This window comes from Chenopodium album, chromosome 24, assembly GCF_948465745.1.
Source record: "Chenopodium album chromosome 24, dcCheAlbu1.1, whole genome shotgun sequence".
NCBI lineage: Eukaryota > Viridiplantae > Streptophyta > Magnoliopsida > Caryophyllales > Amaranthaceae > Chenopodium > Chenopodium album.
Window position 1 is genome coordinate 4272340 of NC_137857.1, and position 18558 is coordinate 4290897.

Here is an 18558-nt window from a genome sequence, read left to right on the forward strand (position 1 = left end):
ATCATGCCACAGGTTACACGGCTACACCATTAGGAACCGGAACAAGGCTACCAACACAAAGAATGAGACCCCAAAGCATAGAATCCGGAACTGACTTGGCGGTATTGTCCCTTAAATTGAACCAGAGATGTCTACATTTATTTAACTCAAATGGACAATCAATATGTCTTACTAGAAATTTATATGTTTATGACCATCCTTGTAAAAATCAAGTAAAGGTGAATGCAAAGGCTTAAAAATACTGAGCCCGTGATTCCTTAAAACCATACTCCTTCATAACCCACACATCCGATTCATTATCTTTGGTATATATCATTAAGCATAAACATCCATCTAAAGCATGCAATTCATCCTTAGAACGAATCCTAGACACACTGGGGAAAGCTAGATCAGTATGACCCTTATGCCAATTATGAACCTCTTGATGCAAATAAATAAAAAAATAGTATAGGAGATAAATTTTTGCAAAAGGGACTAGAGGTAATTGTCTGGGATATCATAGTGTACGACTTCGAGGCAAAAAGAGATGTATTTGAGGAAGAGATGCATGATGAGGGTGGGATCAATAACGAGGTCATGTATGAGCCAAGTAGTTCAAGTAGCACACATACATGAAACTTGCAACAATTATCTCCTTTAAAAAATCGTCTAATTAGTCCCTTAGCTTCAGCAAAAAGGACTTGGGATGATCTATCTTAAAACTGTTACCAAAAGTTTAAATACCCATTCTTTGGCACTGTGGCTGTTTGGTTCTACTTGAGGCTGCAGCTCGAGTGTAATCTAGCTTAGTTTGCTTCAATCACAACCATAGTTGTATCATCAGACTCATCACATAATTTGATCAAATACTCAAGCTAAGTTGCCTGCTAGCAATCTAGTTTAGATGTATAAGTTAGAACTAACAGAAGTTCTGGTTTGCCACTTTCGTGATCAAAGAGGTCTTCAAGTGTTGTAGCTACAGGCTAGACTAGCTACTGTTTGGGTCCAATTTAGTCCAATTGGGCCTAGTCATTAAATGATCCAATTAAAAGCCCAAGGTCAAGGTTCAACTCTCCAATTATGCTAAAGTCAAGATCAGTCCACAAGGCAAGTCAATTGGGCCAAGGCCCACTTCTCCCATATATGCCAAGGTATAAAAGCCATCAATATTACATTTGTACATTCATTCACATACACACAAAGCCTCAAGCAATTAATTCTCTTGCATAGCTTTCTCTCTACACATTGTACTGACTTTAGCATCGGAGGGGCCTTCCTCGGCAACACCCCCGAGGCTAGTTTACGTGTGTTTGCTGTGCAGGAAATCCTCGGCCCAACATCATTTGGACCGAGCCCAGTCTTCACCATTTCACTGGACCTTCGGCAAGGTCCCATTGTTTTCACCCAAAACAATTTGGCGCCGTCTGTGGGGAAGACTTTCAAAAAATCTTTAAGCCAATTTCAATCGTTCTACCTCAATATTAGTTCCAATGGCTAAGAATCGCAAGAACAAAAACGACGGTGCTTCTACTCTGAGAAAGCGCCGAAAGTCACTAGGAGGGGGTCCCTCGAAACGCCCCACTTCTAGCCTGTCTCCTCCTCGGGATAGGAGCCCCTCCGCGGGACCCGACTCTCATGAGGAGCCTAGGGAGAGATCCGAATCTCCTATCATCCAGTCCAATCATCCGCCGAGCCCGCCTCGGTCAAATGAGGACAACCGGTCCAGTCAAAGGACCCAATCTCATGCCCGGAGCCAATCCCGGAGCATTCGCACCTACTCTCGCTCTCAGCCGAGGACAACCTTGACAGGGCCTAACTCGGAGGAGGTAGCGAGAGCCTTAGCGGTCCTCATGGAAGCCATGAAGGCCCAGAACATGCCACCTCCACGCGACCGAACCCCTCCGCAAACCAGAAACCAGCGGAGGTGCCTCGGCCAGGAGGGGGGGAAACTCTCCTCTTTCAAGGAGCTTGACGAATGGGAGGAGGATACCTGGAGAACCGAGAGGGAGAGAAACATGAACTCTCACTTCTTCAGGGAGTCTTCCATTCAGCTCACTACGAGCAGAACCCATAAAAACAGCAGTTCTGCCTCTCGGCCAGAAACTGCTCGCCGAAGCGTTCACGACCGTCTCGGCGATAGGGAACGGAGCGTGCACAGCCGCCTTTCCTACCCTGTAGCCGAGGCCCAGACCTCCCAGCCAGGGACGAAAACCACTTCTACCTCTCTGAGAGGGCGGAGCGCGGTCCCTTCGGCTGGGAATAAGGGCAAGGCCGTAATGCTGCCCTCCAGTTCTCCATTCGAGCAATGGATACTGGAATCTCATGTGCCGACGGTTAAAACCCCGTCGCACATTACTTATGATGGAACTTCGGATCCGAAGGACCATATTGCCTCATATGAGGCTCACATGCATCTCTGCCCCAGGTCCGAGGCGACTTGGTGCAAGTATTTTCCAACCACTCTCAAGGGGGTCGCGCAAGCGTGGATCTCCAAGGGAGTTAAAGAAGGCTCAATTACTGGGTGGGATGACCTGTCCTCCAAGTTCAAGAGCAAGTTTTCCACGACAAATCGCCGAGAGAAGACTACTGCAGAGCTCATGGGACTGCAGCAAGGTGAGGCCGAGAGCCTCCGAGACTATCTGACTCGCTTCAGCAACGAGTCATCCAGCATTTCTCAGCTGGACCAAGGGCTGGAAGTTTTCACCCTTCAGCACGGTCTCAGAACTGGGCCGTTCTCCGACTTCATGGTCATGAATTCACCCAGGACCTTGGAGGAAGCATTGAATGCTTCGAATAAATTCATCCGAGCTGAAGAGTGGAACAAAGCAAAAACCCAACCTCAATCTGGGGGAGGGAAACAAAAACAAGCACCCTCGTCTGAAGGCCAAGGCCAGAAGGCAAAGGGAAAGGCGAAAGCCTCGGAACAACCTTCGGCCAACGAGTCGAAGAAAGAAAAATCCGCTCCTTTCGCGGGCAGATATGAATCATACACTCCGCTCTCTCTTCCGCGCGCTAAGATCTACAGTGTGACGAAGGAGGAGCAGAGTTACAGAAAGCCGAGACCACTCCCCGAGTGGTATCAGCGAAAAAATAAGAATTAGTGGTGTGAGTTCCATGAATCGCCGGGACACAACACTGAGGAGTGTATCCAGCTGAAGGACCAAATCAAGGACATGGTCCGAAAGGGATACTTGAAAAAATATATCGCGGATCACCGCGAGAAAAAAGAGGCTGAGAAGTCCGAAAAAGACTCTCGGCAAGAAATCGACTTCCCCCGAAAGAACAGCAAAACTGCGGAAGGAAAATTCCCTCCAATCCATGTTATCTCGGGAGGAACATGCTCTCGGAGGGAGCACAAGCGTCACCTCAGGGCTCTAACCCACCAGGTGAATCATGCTGATATCCGGCCACCCCAGTCACCGATGTCAAACATGACGTTCACAGCCGCTGACTGCCGGGGGGTGACATACCCTCACGAGGACCCGTTGGTGATCATCGCCACGGTGGCCAACCACGACGTCAGCAAAGTTCTAGTTGACGGTGGTAGCGGAGCAAACATTTTGTTCCGAAAGGCCTATGATCAAATCAAGCTGAAGCCCAAGCACCTTACGCCGGTATCCTACCCAGTATCCGGATTCAATGGGGCTTCAACTTATCCTGATGTGAAGGTTCTACTTCCTGTCACCATCGGCTGCGACGAAGCAGCTAGGAATGTCATGACCGAATTTTTGGTCATCGACGCTCCTTCAGTGTACAACGTGATTTTGGGGAGACCCATAATTCACGAGATCCAAGGGGTCGTCTCAACTTATCATCAGCTGATGATTTACGTTTCAGACGCCGGCTTCCCTGAAAGGATCCAGGGCAGCCAAAAGGAAGCCCGAAGGTGCAACTACCTCAGGCCATCCACTAGTCGCCCAGACGACGACGACGAGGATGAGGAGGAGAAAGAAAAAGAAAGAGAGCCGAGCACAAAGAAGCCGAAAGGTCTAAGTGCTTCGGCCCAAGGTTCTGTACCCAAAGAAAAAGGGTCAGAAAAAGAAAAGGCTAGCTCTTCATCTGAGCCGAAAGACTCAGAGAGCCAGCCAAAGAAGAAAAAGTCTGGGACGCCTGCTGATATAGACAACAGGCCAGATTGTGAAGAGTCCAGTCCATCAACAATGGACCTGGACCAGCAGACTGAAACGGTCGAGTTGACCGAAGGAGATGCTGAGAAATGTGTAACAATCGGGATGGACCTCGATCCGAGCACCCGTTGTGAACTTATTCAACTCCTTCGGGACAACAGAGATGTGTTTGCTTTCTCGGTAGCCGATATGCCTGGGATAAGTCCAGACCTCATCTCCCATAAACTTAACGTCGACCCAACGTGTCGGCCAGTCAAGCAAAAGAAGCGGAATTACTCCGCAAATAAGAACCGAGACATCGTAGCCGAGGTCAAAAAATTGCTGGACGCAGGCTTCATCGAGCCTTGTCAATATCCAGAATGGCTGGCAAATGTGGTGATGGTTCAGAAGGCCAATGGTACCTGGAGAATGTGCGTTGACTTCACGGACCTAAATAAGGCTTGTCCGAAGGATTTCTATCCCTTGCCGAGAATCGATCAGCTAGTCGACTCGACGAGTGGCCACGCCTTGCTTAGTTTCATGGACGCATTCTCGGGGTATCATCAGATCTTCATGCACCCCGACGACCGAGCAAAGACGGCATTCGTCACGAACGCCGGGGTGTACAATTACAAAATGATGCCCTTCGGATTGAAAAATGCGGGGGCGACTTATCAAAGGCTGGTGGATCAGGTTTTCGCCGATCAAAAAGGCCGAAACATGGAAGTTTATGTTGACGATTCAATCGTCAAAAGCAAAAAATCTGAAGACCATGTTAAGGACCTAGCTGAAACCTTCGCCACCCTAAGAAAACATCAAATGAAGCTGAATCCGAAGAAGTGTGTCTTCGGCGTGAAGTCAGGGAAATTCCTTGGATTCATGGTCAGCAAGAGGGGGATTGACGCCAATCCCTCCAAAGTCAAAGCAACTCTTGATCTTCCTGAGCCGAAAACAAAGAGGGACGTTCAGCGGCTCACCGGAAGAATGGCAGCCCTCTCGAGGTTCATCTCCAGAGCTTCGGACAAGGGACTACCTTTCTTCAAAGCCTTGAAACTCCCAAAAACAAAAGAGCTCGTTTGGGAAGAAGAGCAAAAAGAGGCCTTCAAGCAGCTTCGGGAGCATCTAGCTCAACTCCCAACTCTGGCTAGTCCAGTGGAGGGGGAAACTTTGTATCTGTACGTAGCTGTTAGCCCGGCTACCATCAGTGCAATGTTGCTGAGGGAAGAAAATAAAATTCAGCAACTGATCTACTTCGTCAGTCACACTCTGACGGATGCCGAGACTCGTTACCCTCTACTCGAAAAAGTTGCCTTTGCAGTAGTGGTAGCTGCTCGGAAGTTGAGGCCCTACTTTGATTTCCATCAGATAGTGGTCTTAACTGATCAGCCGCTGGAAAAAGTTCTCGGCAAAGTTGAAAAATCTGGTAGGCTGGCCAAGTGGGCTTTCGAGCTCACTGAGTTCAGCATCAGCTACTAGCCGAGAGAAGCCATCAAGGCTCAAGCTCTAGCGGACTTCTTGGCCGAATGCTCGTACCAAGAGACGTTAGACGATGAAAAGAAAATCTGGACCGTGTTTACGGATGGATCCTCCACCATAAATGGTTCGGGGGCTGGGGTAGTGATAACCTCTCCCGAAGGCAAATCCTTCGAGTATGCACTCAAATTTTCTTTCAAGACTTCGAATAACGAAGCTGAATATGAGGCAGCAATCGCGGGCCTAGAACTGTGCATCTCTCTGGAAGCCGAGCATGTCTGTCTGAAAACAGACTCTCAGCTAGTTGCATATCAGATCGGTGGCAGCTACGAGGCCAAAGAGCCTTCCATGATAACTTATCTTGCCAAGATCAAATCAGTTATTGCAAAGCTGAGAACCTTTAAAGTGCAGCTGATCCCAAGGGGTCAGAATGCTCAAGCCGACGCACTCTCCAAACTTGCCAGTTCAACCCTCACCGAGCTGAACAGATCTGTATATGTGGAAGTGCGCCGGGAAAGAAGTGTCGACGAAGCACCTGAAGTGTGCTGCGCCGACCCAGAGCCCAGCTGGATGGACCCCATCCTAGCTTTCAAGCTTCGGGGAGAAATTCCCGAAGACAGAATTTTGGCCTCCAAGCTGAAGAGAACTAGCTCAAGGTTCATCGTCTTCAGAGGAGAGCTTCTGAAAAAGTCCTTCTCAGCCCCATTGCTGAAATGCGTGGGACCAACAGATGCAGATTACATCCTTCGGGAAATTCACCTCGGCATCTGTGGAAACCACATTGGGGGAAGGACCCTAGCCCACAAGGCATTGAGGGTCGGATATTACTGGCCCACCATGATCTCAGACGCTAAGGAGTTGGTCCGAAAATGCGAAAAATGCCAAAAATTCGCACCAGTCATCCATCAGCCGGCTAGAGACCTTCAGCCGATCCTAAATCCGCTTCCATTTGCCCAATGGGGGCTGGATATTTTGGGGCCCTTTCCAGATGCACCTTACCAAAAAAGATGGTTAATAGTCGGCATAGACTATTTCAGCAAATGGATTGAGGCTGAAGCAGCTTCGAACATCACAGAGCAAACTGTCAGGAAATTTATCTGGCAGAACATTGTCACTCGCTTCGGTATTCCGAAGGTCTTTGTCTTCGATCATGGGAGGCAATTTGATAATTTACCGCTGAGGCGGTACACAGACCAGTTCGGCATCAAATTGGCATATTCAGCAGTTTGTCATCCACAAAGTAATGGTCAAGCCGAAGCTGCAAATAAACAGATCCTCAGTGCTTTGAAGAAAAGGGTGGAAGATCAAAAGTCTAAGTGGATAGAGGAACTTCCAGGAACCCTCTGGTCACTTCGGACAACTAAAAAGAGGCAACGGGCTATTCACCCTTTGAGCTGGTGTATGGTGCCGAAGCCGTTCTTCCAGTGGAAATCGGTTCTGAAAGTTTAAGAGTGCACCACTTCTCGGCTGAGAACGAGCAACTTATGAAGGAATTCCTTGATTTCCTTGACGAAGTGAGAGACTCAGCCCGAGACAGAATGGCTGCTTACAAGCAGAGAATCAGCAAATTTTACAACTGAAGGGTCCATGCAAGGCCTCTCAAAATTGGAGACCTTGTCCTTCGGAATGCTGCTGCAGTTCAGAAAGGCCGAATCCATGGGAAACTCTTAGCTGCATGGGAGGGACCTTATGAAATTTATGATGAGCTTCAGCCAGGGACATACAGACTTCGTCAGTTAGATGGAACTGAGCTGAAAAATCACTGGAATGCTGATGTACTTAAGAAATATCATGTGTAAACCCTTCGGGGCATAGCAATCTTTGTAAGTACATTCTGAGTTATTAATGAAAGGCTTCAGAGCCACCATTCCTATTATTTTTGCAACTTTTTATTCTTTCAAGTTTTCTTCATTCTATCTACTCTTTAAGGGTTTTCATTCAGCCTCGTTTGAAACCTTCGCCTTCAGGTAACTGGGTTTCAGATTGCTGACAAACTCGTCTTTTTAAAGAACTCTGGTCTTTCAGCTGAAGTTAAACTTCGGTAAGACTTGTTCTCCAAAGACATGAGTCCATGGACAAGTCTGGGATATTGCCTTAGCTGAGCCTCGTATCCCAGAGAACCATTATCTGAAACATTGCCTTCAGTTGACCTTGTGTTTCAGATATCCATTTTTAAAGATAGACAGAAAACCAAGGATAACGGCAATTATTAGAAATTTTTTATTCAGCCTCGTCTGAAACCTTCGCCTTCGGGTAACTGGGTTCCAGATTGCTGACGAGCTTGTCTTTTTAAAGAACTATGGTCTTTCAGCTGGAGTCAAACTTCAGTAAGGCTTGTTTTCCAAAGACATGAATATATGGACAAGTCTGGGATATTGCCTTAGCTGAGCCCTGTATCCCAGAAAGCCATTATCTGAAACATTGCCTTCAGTTGGCCTTGTGTTTCAGATATCCATTTTTAAAGACAGACAGACACCCAACTCAGTAATCCAAAGACCCGAGTCTTCAGATTACTAAGGGGGGCAAGAAGCACTATCAGTGCAAGTTTATCTTCAGCAGAATTCTTCGAACTGAAAGCTTTGTACTTAGCAAAATGTTGCGAAATTTTTGTGAAATTTCTCAAGTTCAGAAACAGTAAAGCATTCAAAATAAGACAAAGTAATTGAAGAAAAATGCATCAGATAAAGCTCAAATGCTCGGAAAACGAGCTACAAAGTTCAGACTGTTCAAAGGACATAATGAAATATCGGCAGCCGCCCACAAGCGGAAAAACACAGCTGCCGAAGTACATGCAAAAACAGATAAAGCAGTTTGTACATCAAGGCAAGCTGAAGCAAAAAACAAGGCAAAAAATTTCAGAAGCGGCAAGTCTAAAGTTGAGCGCATGATGAACCGCAAGATTCTGAAGACGACTGCCCGAGTTCCTATGCTTCAGCCCGAGGATCAGACTGATCAGCAGTGCTGGGTCCCATGGTGGCTTCAGCTCCAGCAGCAGATGAAGCAGGCTGTGCACCCTGCTGAGCCTCCCTTTCCCGCTGTTCGGCTTCAAGTTCCCTCCTCTCTTCTTCTTCTTCGGCTTCTTCAGCCGCAAGGATCTCAGCTTCAACAGGAGTGGGGAACTTCATATGGGGATCTTCTGGATCCTGGACCCATTCAGCACACTAGGACCAGTCCAGCTTCGGCTCAGCATGAAGACAGAGTCTTCGGCACACTCTGAACCCATTCTTGAAACCCATATCATACTCCTCTTGAGTATAGATACGGACCTTGAGCAGGGCTTCAGCGTCTGCTAGCTTCTTCTGTACCTCCTCCAAGTCATTCTTGGATAGGTTCAGCTCTTCAGCGAGCTTGGAGGAGGCATCCTTCTGCTCGTTCAGCACTTGCTGAACCTTTGAAGCTTCAGTCTTCACTTGGGTCAGCTCATCATCTTTGACCCTTAACTGATCCTCAGCCTCTTGAAGCTTGGTTTTCTCAGCTTCAGCAGCAGTAGCAGCCTCTGAGAGTTGGACATTTTGAGCTTGGAGCTTTTCTTCAGCAGCCATTCTACTGGCTTCCAAAGCTTCTAATTTGAGTTGCACCTCAGCCTGTGCAACAGCTCCTTCTCGAATTCGGCTCTCAATGGCAGCCTTGAACTTGGAGATGTCCACTCCCAGATGATCCCGAAGGAAGTTTTCCCCTTCTATCAATGGGGGAAAAACCTCCTTCTCCATTGCAGCGCAGAAGGTTTGGAGGGCTTCAGCAGCCTTTTTCTCATATTCTTCCCCCTCCTTCTGCTTCTCCTCAGCTGCTGCTTGCTTCAGCCGAGCAAGCTTCAGCTCCTCGACTGCCACCTTTCTTGCATGTTCGGCGGCGTCGACCCTGTCTTGCAGGGAGTCTATCAGCTCTACAGTGAGAGTCTGATTGTGCACAAACTAGGAACAGAGGCACAACTCAGTAAAAAATAAAAAATAAAAAAAAGAAGCAAACTGAACTGAAGAGCTGAATTGAAAAATAAAAACAAGGATAAGGATTTACCTGCATCATCAGCAGTTGATTCGACCTTGCAGGGTCTGGAACTGATCTGATGGATTCGCCCATCCCAGCAGTGGCCTTCAGCGACCAGATCCTTTCCCTATCTACTTCGGTTAAGCCAGAGAAATTGCCGAAGTAGGCTGCAGCACCTTCTCGGTTCTGGCCCCAAATGAGGTCCCAAATATGATCTGGAATTGGAATTCGGGGGGCCGAGAAACCCATCTCTCCAGAATGCAGCGTCTGGAATGAAGGGAAGGAAGACTCAGGAGCTCCTTGAACCTTAGAGGGCTTAGCATCTTCTTTTTCAGGAGCCTTCTCTTCCTTCTCAGCAGAGTCAATGATTATGACCTCTGCTTCTTCTTCAAGGCTGAGGACGAAAGCCTCAACCTCCCGGGCAATATCAGCTGAGAAACCCTCAGCAGCGGGCTTCTAAGCACTCTCAGCATTGTGCCCTCCGGCACTTTCTTGAATCTCTTCTGCTGGGACCCCTCCCTTGGGATCGGGAGTTTTCTGATCTACCTCCATCTCAGGAGGTGGTGGAGGGGTCTTCGGCGGAGATTGGGGTGGTGGCTGAGGAGCCCTCGGCGATCCACCGCCTTCCTCAGGCTCCCTTATGCTTATGCCGACAGACATCGGCCTCGTCTGGAAGTCGTGAGGGCCGATGATGGCCATCCGTCTTCTCCTTTTTCGAAGGGGCTGTTCGTCCGTTTCTGAGTCTTCGGATTCCTCCTGGACTTGATCTTCGGGACGAACAGGAGCTTTCCCTTCTCTTCATCTTTTGGTCTCTTCAGACTGCAAAAGACAGGGGGGCAGGAAGAACGTGAGTAAAAAAAAAAAAAAAAAAAAAGAAGAAAGAAAAATTTTGAAGCTGAAAAGCTAAGTATAACTCACCGAGGTCTTCAACAAAGCCTCGTCTTCTTCTTCAGCTGCCCTTGCTGCTGCTTCTTCTTCAGCAGCCCTGGAGGACCCTTCTCCTCCTTCACAAGCTTCAATAGCCCGTGCAACCTCCTCGGCTGTACGGGCAGCTTCAAGTTCCTCAGCTAGCAGTTGAAGCCAAGGATCTCTCTTCTTCCACCAAGGCTTCTACCTCTGATACAGGGCAACAGCCTCGATTTGGAGATGGGAGTGATCTAGATGGACCTCCCTGTGCTTCGAATCGGTGATAGAGGGGGCCCGATCGATGATAACTCTCTCTTGGGTGACGCCGAGACGGTTGTAGTCGATGCCAACGTTAGTCTCGTCTCGCTCTGAGTATAAGAAAAGAGGAGCAAAGATCAGTTCAGCAAAATAAAAAATGCTGGATCGGCTCAGCAGGAAAGTGCAAAACAAAAATTCTTGCTAAGAATAAATAATAAAGGCCTCGACCCCAGCCGAAGAAACTTACCATCCCTGAACTTTCGGCTGAGGCCGACAGCTGCTAGCATGTGCTCTTGGAAAATATAGTGGTTATCCGGGAGCCAAGTCTCCGGGATATACTTCATTCGGCCCCCAGCGCCCCCAGGGTTCGGCTTTCGGCCGAAAATATTTTGCTGGTTAAGGTGCAGATCTGGGCCTCTATCTTCGGGAGGGCCCAGGCTTCCCATTTCAGGGTCAGGCTCAGATAGATACCTGGGAGCGCTGAAGACGTAAGGGTGGTTAGGACCTGTGGGCGCCCTAACCCAGATCCATTGACCCCTCCATTCCTTGTCTGAGGAGTCATTCGACCACATTGTTAAGTACTGGGGCCGAGACTCAATTCGGTACCACCCAGGACCGTGATCTCCGTGCCCACTTTGAGTGTTTGGCGCTAGCCGATGAAGCTTTTTGAAGCAATGGAGGTTCGGCACATATCTGAAAAACTTGCAGACCCACAAATACGTCATCACCCTTCGGATGCTGACAGGAGTTAGCTGGCACAGGGAGACCCTGTAGTGGATCAGCAAGTCTCGGACGAATATGTCCAGAGGAAACCTCAGCCCATACTGAAGCTGTCTTGTGTACACCCCCACGTACCCCGGGGGTGGACGATGGATTCTATCAGATGCAACGGGCATTCTACACCAATATCCATCGGCTTCCATTATGCCATAGTGCAGCTCTATTTGTTCAACAAACCGATACACATCGGCATGCTTTACCCACCAAGGGTAGGGGCAGTTCTTTATCATGGCTGAGGCTACTTCAGCGTCTTCCCACTCCTGAAATCCAGGAAGAACATCCCAAAGATAGGCGGGAACTTCTTCGTCCTGACCAGAAGCGCTCGGCTCCTCCGTTCCTTTAGGAGGCGCCGATGAAATTGGGGTCGCCCTAATTCCTTCAGCAGGGTCAGACCCCACTCTTTGTCCGTTCCAGGTCCCAGTCCTGTTCCCGGGATCGGGGAATTGCCTTGCCCTTCTTGGAGCACGGGCCCTACCTCTAACTCCTCTCACCATTGTTAAGTTTCGAAGAAAAAGTCGAAAAAGGGGAAAGAGTTCGAATTCGAAGAAAATTAAACAAAAATCAAAGGAAATTACCTTATTTTGAAGCGGAATTTGCCGATCTATGAGTTCGGAATGACGAATTTCAGATTCTAAGCTTAACTCTCGGGGATTCAAGGAAGTTTTGATGCGGATTCAAGGGTTTTGCACAAGTCGGAGTTCGTGTTTGTGAAGAAGTGAGGAGAGAGAGAGCGGTTCTCTTGCTTATATTTCCAGAAATGGGAATTCTGGGAGTCCGCGTCTTTAATTTCTCTTAAATACCTCACTAAGTAACCGTTAAACACATTTCCTCTTGATTAACCGCCCATTATCCGTCCAACTTCCACAAATTATCCATCCAGCCGCCGTTATTTCATTAATTGCGGTTTAAATTCAAATTTTTGGATTAATTAAATCATTTACTTCCCTCCTTTTTCTGGTTAATTAAACCCGACCCGTCATCCTTCCAAATCGGGTGTGGGGGCAAGTTGTTTGGGTCCAATTTAGTCCAATTGGGCCTAGTCATTAAATGATCCAATTAAAAGCCTAAGGTCAAGGTTCAACTCTCCAATTATGCTAAAGTCAAGATCAGTCCACAAGGCAAGTCAATTGGGCCAAGGCCCACTTCTCCCATATATGCCAAGGTATAAAAGCCATCAATATTACATTTGTACATTCATTCACATACACACAAAGCCTCAAGCAATTAATTCTCTTGCATAGCTTTCTCTCTACACTTTGTACTGACTTTAGCATCGGAGGGGCCTTCCTCGGCAACACCCCCGAGGCTAGTTTACGTGTGTTTGCTGTGCAGGAAATCCTCGGCCCAACATCATTTGGACCGAGCCTAGTCTTCACCATTTCACTGGACCTTCGGCAAGGTCCCATTGTTTTCACCCGAAACAGCTACTATACAGAACGACTAGGTTTTGAAAACTTTACCAGCACGTAAATGGTAGTCAACAAAATAAATACGAAACCCCTCGATCCCTCATAGAATCAGTTATCTTTGAAAAAAAAATCTAGGTTCTGGAAACTGCACACTATAAATGAAATAACTAATGCCTCAAGAACTATACTCATATTGAACATCAGAAACGCAACAAGAAAACAACCAATGCAAGTTAACATAAGCTTAAGGGTGTTGACTCTGACAACAAATGCAAATTGAACCAAATCCCATATTCCGGTGTATATATCAAACGAGCTATTCAACTTTTATCTTTGTTGCTACTCTGAAAATACTATACAGTATACACCATTCACAAATGCTAGTTTCATATGTAAATTTTCATATCAAAAGATAATAGATCAGACATAAGGACAGTGATGTGAACTAGATAAATAAGCTCAATAGAGTCATAACTCACAAGGCAATAACAAGATTTCAGCATACAAAATGTGACGAGTTCTTAAGACAAAATAAGCAATTAGCAAAGACTCTCATAGCAAGAACAAGGTAGTCACCATACAAAACATGGAGACTTCTTAAGACAACTAACACAAGTGACTAGCAGTAGACTCTTAAGGTAACTAAATTGTCGACATACAAAACATGGAAAGCTCTTAAGACAGCATAAGAGATCAGCAGGATAGCAGGGGTATCATGCCACAAGCTACACGGCTACACCAACGTAAGAGCTTCCAATCTAACAGCTTGCTCAATATATTCTGAAATATATTACCTCGTCTAAGACATAATCATTGTGAGTCATCAGGTACTACATTAGGAACACGAATAAGGCTTCCAGCACAAACAATGACATCCCAAGGCATTAGATCTCGAACTTGTCTAACGGTTTTGTCCCTCAAATTAAGCCAGAGAAATCTACATGGAGAGCTTACACCTCGATGATTTTGTCTCACTAGAAATTCATGTCCATGACCATCCCTGGAATAAGCAATTGGTGGCGAAAGCAAAGGCTTGAAAATACTTTTATCAGACATGGTAAATAGCGGAACCCATGATTTTTGAACACCATACTCCTTCATAACCCACACATCGGATTCACCATCATTCCAGGTAACCATAACACATAAACATCCATCCAAAGCATGCAAATCATGGATAAAACCAATATTCGACACATCGGGTAAGGGCAGATCACTCCATTTCTCGGAGCAAAGATTAAACCCACGAAGCCAATGCTGATTGTGTTTATAAAACATCCAATGAACAACATTGTTATTGATAACAACACCAGGTATTTCCATTCTGAAACTATCATTGACATTATCATCAACACAAGGTAAACCCCAACAATTCTTTTTAGAGCTATAAACTATAACTTCCCTCTTGTTTTTACCTCGGATACAAAAGTCAGTGAGTCGGACGATCTTGTAGTCATAATCATTGTCATTTCGACCAAACCCGAAAACAGATTGAATGGTAAATTCAGAGGGCAACTCAACAGGTGGGATACATAAATGGGTTTTAACAAAGGGGTTCCACAAATACAAGTCGTAAAAAGAATTATAATCTTGATCAATAACGACACTATAACATCTAGCAACTGCAACAATTCCATTACAACAACCAACAATTTGAGCACTATAATAATCATCAGGATATTCAGAAAGGGTTGAAAGATTGAACTTGCTAATAACATTTGAGAATTTGTTGGAATTGAACTCTATTGCTTCGAGAGCCGAGTTGTCATTGAAGATGGCAATTGGGTTGCTGTTGTTGTTGTTTTGGAGGATTGAATTGTTAAAATTATGAATGGTGAATTCATGGGTTGGATTTGAGATTAGAGAATTCTTTGATCTGGGAGAGAAATTGGATGGAATGGTTTATTACGGCCTTCGGTTGTTTGCTTGCTTAGTAAAAAAGATTGACTTGTTGTATAAACTTTTTCAGAGATGATAATCTTTGCTTGCCAGATATTCAGGATTAATATGAGGGTACAAAACTAAAAACCACATCCAATTGGATCCGATTTAAAATTAACTTGAAAAATATCTAATTTAGAGTTTAAATTGCGTGAACACATTACTCCGTCATTTAACATGACTCAATTTTAAAAATTAACCCGATTCAACTCGATCTTATCGAATTTAATCCGATCACCCGAATTTAGCATAACACTTATTACAAAGACGATTCTTAAAATATACACAAGGTGGTACTCTACAATATTACTTTTTATAATATAACTCATAACTTCATAAGGCAAGAACAAGATTTCAGAATACAAAATACGAGTTCTTAGACAAAATAAGCAATTAGCAAAGACTCGCATACCAAGAACAAGATAATCACCATAAAAAAAAATACATAGTGGTAATAATAATAATAATAATAATAATAATAATAATAGAGAGTTCTTAAAACAACTAACACAAGCGATTATTAGCCATAGACTTTTAAGGTAACTAGATTGTTGACATACAAAACATAAAAAGCTCTTAAGACGACATAACTACATAAGAGATTAGTAGGGGTATCGACATAAGAGATTAGCAGGGGTATCATGCCACATGATACCCTACTACACCAACGTACGATGGTACGAGCTTCCTAATAATTGTGAGTTATCACTTATCAAGCACTCCATTAGGGACACGAATAAGGCTTCCAGAACAAACAATGACATCCCAAGGCATAAAATACCTTCTAATGATGTTGTCCCTCAAATTAAACCAGCGAAATTCACATGGATTGCTAAAAGGCCAAATACCTTGTCTCACTAGAAATTCATGTCCATGACCATCCTTAGAAAAAGCAATTGGTGGCGTAAGCAAATGCCGGCAAATACTTGTATTAGGAATAGCGAACAATGGAGCCCATGAATATTGGATACCATACTTTTTCATAACCCACACATTGAATCCATAATATAGCTGAGTAACCATTAGGCATAAACACCCATCTAAAGCGTGCAAGTCATCGATGTCTTTAACATCCAACAAGTCTGGTAAAGGCAGATCAACCCATTTCTCCAACCCAAGATCAAACCCACGAAGACTATACACATATTCATAATCTGACCCACTTGGAGCACAAAATAACCAATGAACAACATTGTTATTAATAAGTACACCATGCCCATGTTCATGCATTCTGAAACGATCTTTAACATTCTCAACGACACTAGGTAAACCCCAAGAGTTTCGATTAGAGCTATAAACTCTAACTTCCCTCTTTTTATTACCAAAGTCGGTAACACGAACGATCTTGTAATCGTTATCATTAATACATCCAAACCCAAAAACGGATTCACTCTTAAGTTGACAGGGGAACGCAGTGAGTGGGATACGAGAATAAGTTTTAACAAAAGGGTTCCACAAAACTAAATCGAAACAAGAATCTTGATCATTAATGATTTTATAGCGTCTAAATACTGCGACAATACCATTACAACAACCAACAATTTGAGCATTGCACCAATATTCAGAAGGGGTGCGAAAATCGAACCTGCTAATTGCTTTATGGAATTTGATGGGGTTGAACTCTTTCGCCTCGAGTGATGAGTTGTTGTTGAATATGGCAATGGGATTGGTGTTGTGGTGGATAATTGAAATGTTGAAATTACGAATGGTGAACTCAGGGGTTGGATTGGAGATTAGAGAATTCCAGGTTTTAGAAACGCATTTGAAACGGAAGAGTGATTTTAATGGTAAATACTCGAGAATTGAGATGATTATTTCCGGCGGAAGGTTGGACATGGCTTCTGAGGAAATTCGATGAAACTCAGAGTCAGAGAGAGGACTACGTACTAGTATACTACACGGTTTATTAAACGTTAGAAAACCTAACACGATAAGAATACAAAATATACAATAAAATATATCCTAAATATTATCTTAAACATAATATCTATCAATAAATTTGCTTTTTTTTTTACTTTTTTTTTGTTGTGAAAAAAAGATAAATTTCTTAAATAGGTTAATTTTGTAAAATAATAAAAAAAGATCATTGAGGATTTCCTCCAAATAAATCAAAGGTATATAGTAATATAGATTATCATAAACTAGAATTTCTTCCCTACGACCTTGAGAGGGATTTTTACTTGGGCCTTGTTTGAGCCAGTAGTTTAAGTGGAACACATACATAAAACATTTAAAACTTGCAACAATTCTTCTCTTATTGAACATTTCTACCTAGTCCTTTAACTTCAGTGAAATTATTTTATATTAGAGACCTAGTCCTTTAACTTCAGTGAAATTATTTTATATTAGAGATGAATAATCCTTCCTAAAAGGGGTCAATTTGACCAAACTCGAGTAATTGTTTAAACACCCATTCTTTAGCACTGTGACAATCAGACTAAGGCCTTGTTTGGCAATTGGCTGCTGGCTGTTGGCTGGTTTGATTGGCTGGTTTGACTGGCTGTTTGTATTGGCTTTTTGTATTGGCTGTTTGACTTTTTATTAGTCTAAAAATATGTTTGGTAAAATTGGCTGTTGAATGTTATTAGTAACTTAGGTAGCCAAAAGCCAAAAGCTACTCCAAGTACCTTTTTCATTTTGGCTTAAAAGCTAGCTGAAAAAGCCATTTACCAAACACAAATTTTGGATGTTTGACCAAATAAAAAAGCCAAAAGTCAAAAGCCAATCTAAAAGCCAATGAAAAGCCATTTACCAAACAAGGCCTAAGGCTTTTTTGGTTCCAGTAGAGGTTATAGCTCGAGCGTAGTCTAGTTTGCTTCAATTCAATCACAGCCCTAGTTGTATCATCACTTGAATTGTGAACAGATACAAGCTAATAAGTTGCCTGCTATCAATCTAGTTTATATAGAAAAAGCAAGTTCTGGTTTGCCACTTTCATGATCACAGTGACCTGCAACTCTGCAAGCGTCTTAGCTATTGACTAGTGAGATTAGACTACTAGAGTGAAAATACTACATTCTGAAAATTGTCGAGTATATATACTGAAGAATAAAAACACAACAAATTTCACAAACAACCAATGCAAGTTAACATAACTAAACTTTTAAGGGTGTTCGATGATTCCGAAATCAACAGGAATAAAAGACTGGTTCAGGGGAAAATAAATTCTATAAGTAGAACCAAATCCCATGTTCATGGTGTAATGGAGTTTACATCAAATAAGTATATATTCGACTTTTATTTTTGTTGCTACTCTTAAAATACACTACACTATTCACAAATGCTAGTCTCACATGTAAAATTAACATTACAACAAAAGACATTAATTAAGACACAATAGATCAGACATATGCACATTGATGTGAACTAGATAAAATAAGCCCAATAGATTCATAATAAGGCAAGAAACTAGATTTTCAGCATACAATACACCGAGTTTTAAGGACAAAAAAGCAATTAGCAAAGACTCTCATACCACGAACAAGATAGTCACCAATTCACCATACAAAACATACATTGAGAGTTCTTAAAACAACATAAGTGATTAGCCATAGACTCTAACTAGATTTTATACATACAGAACATGGAAAGCTCTTAATTAAGACACCATAAGAGATTAGCAGGGGGTATCATACCATAGGCTACACCAACGTAAGAGCTTCCAATCTACTCGTAATACATTGCTCAATCAAAGCAAATTGAATTACCATTTTCAAGATATA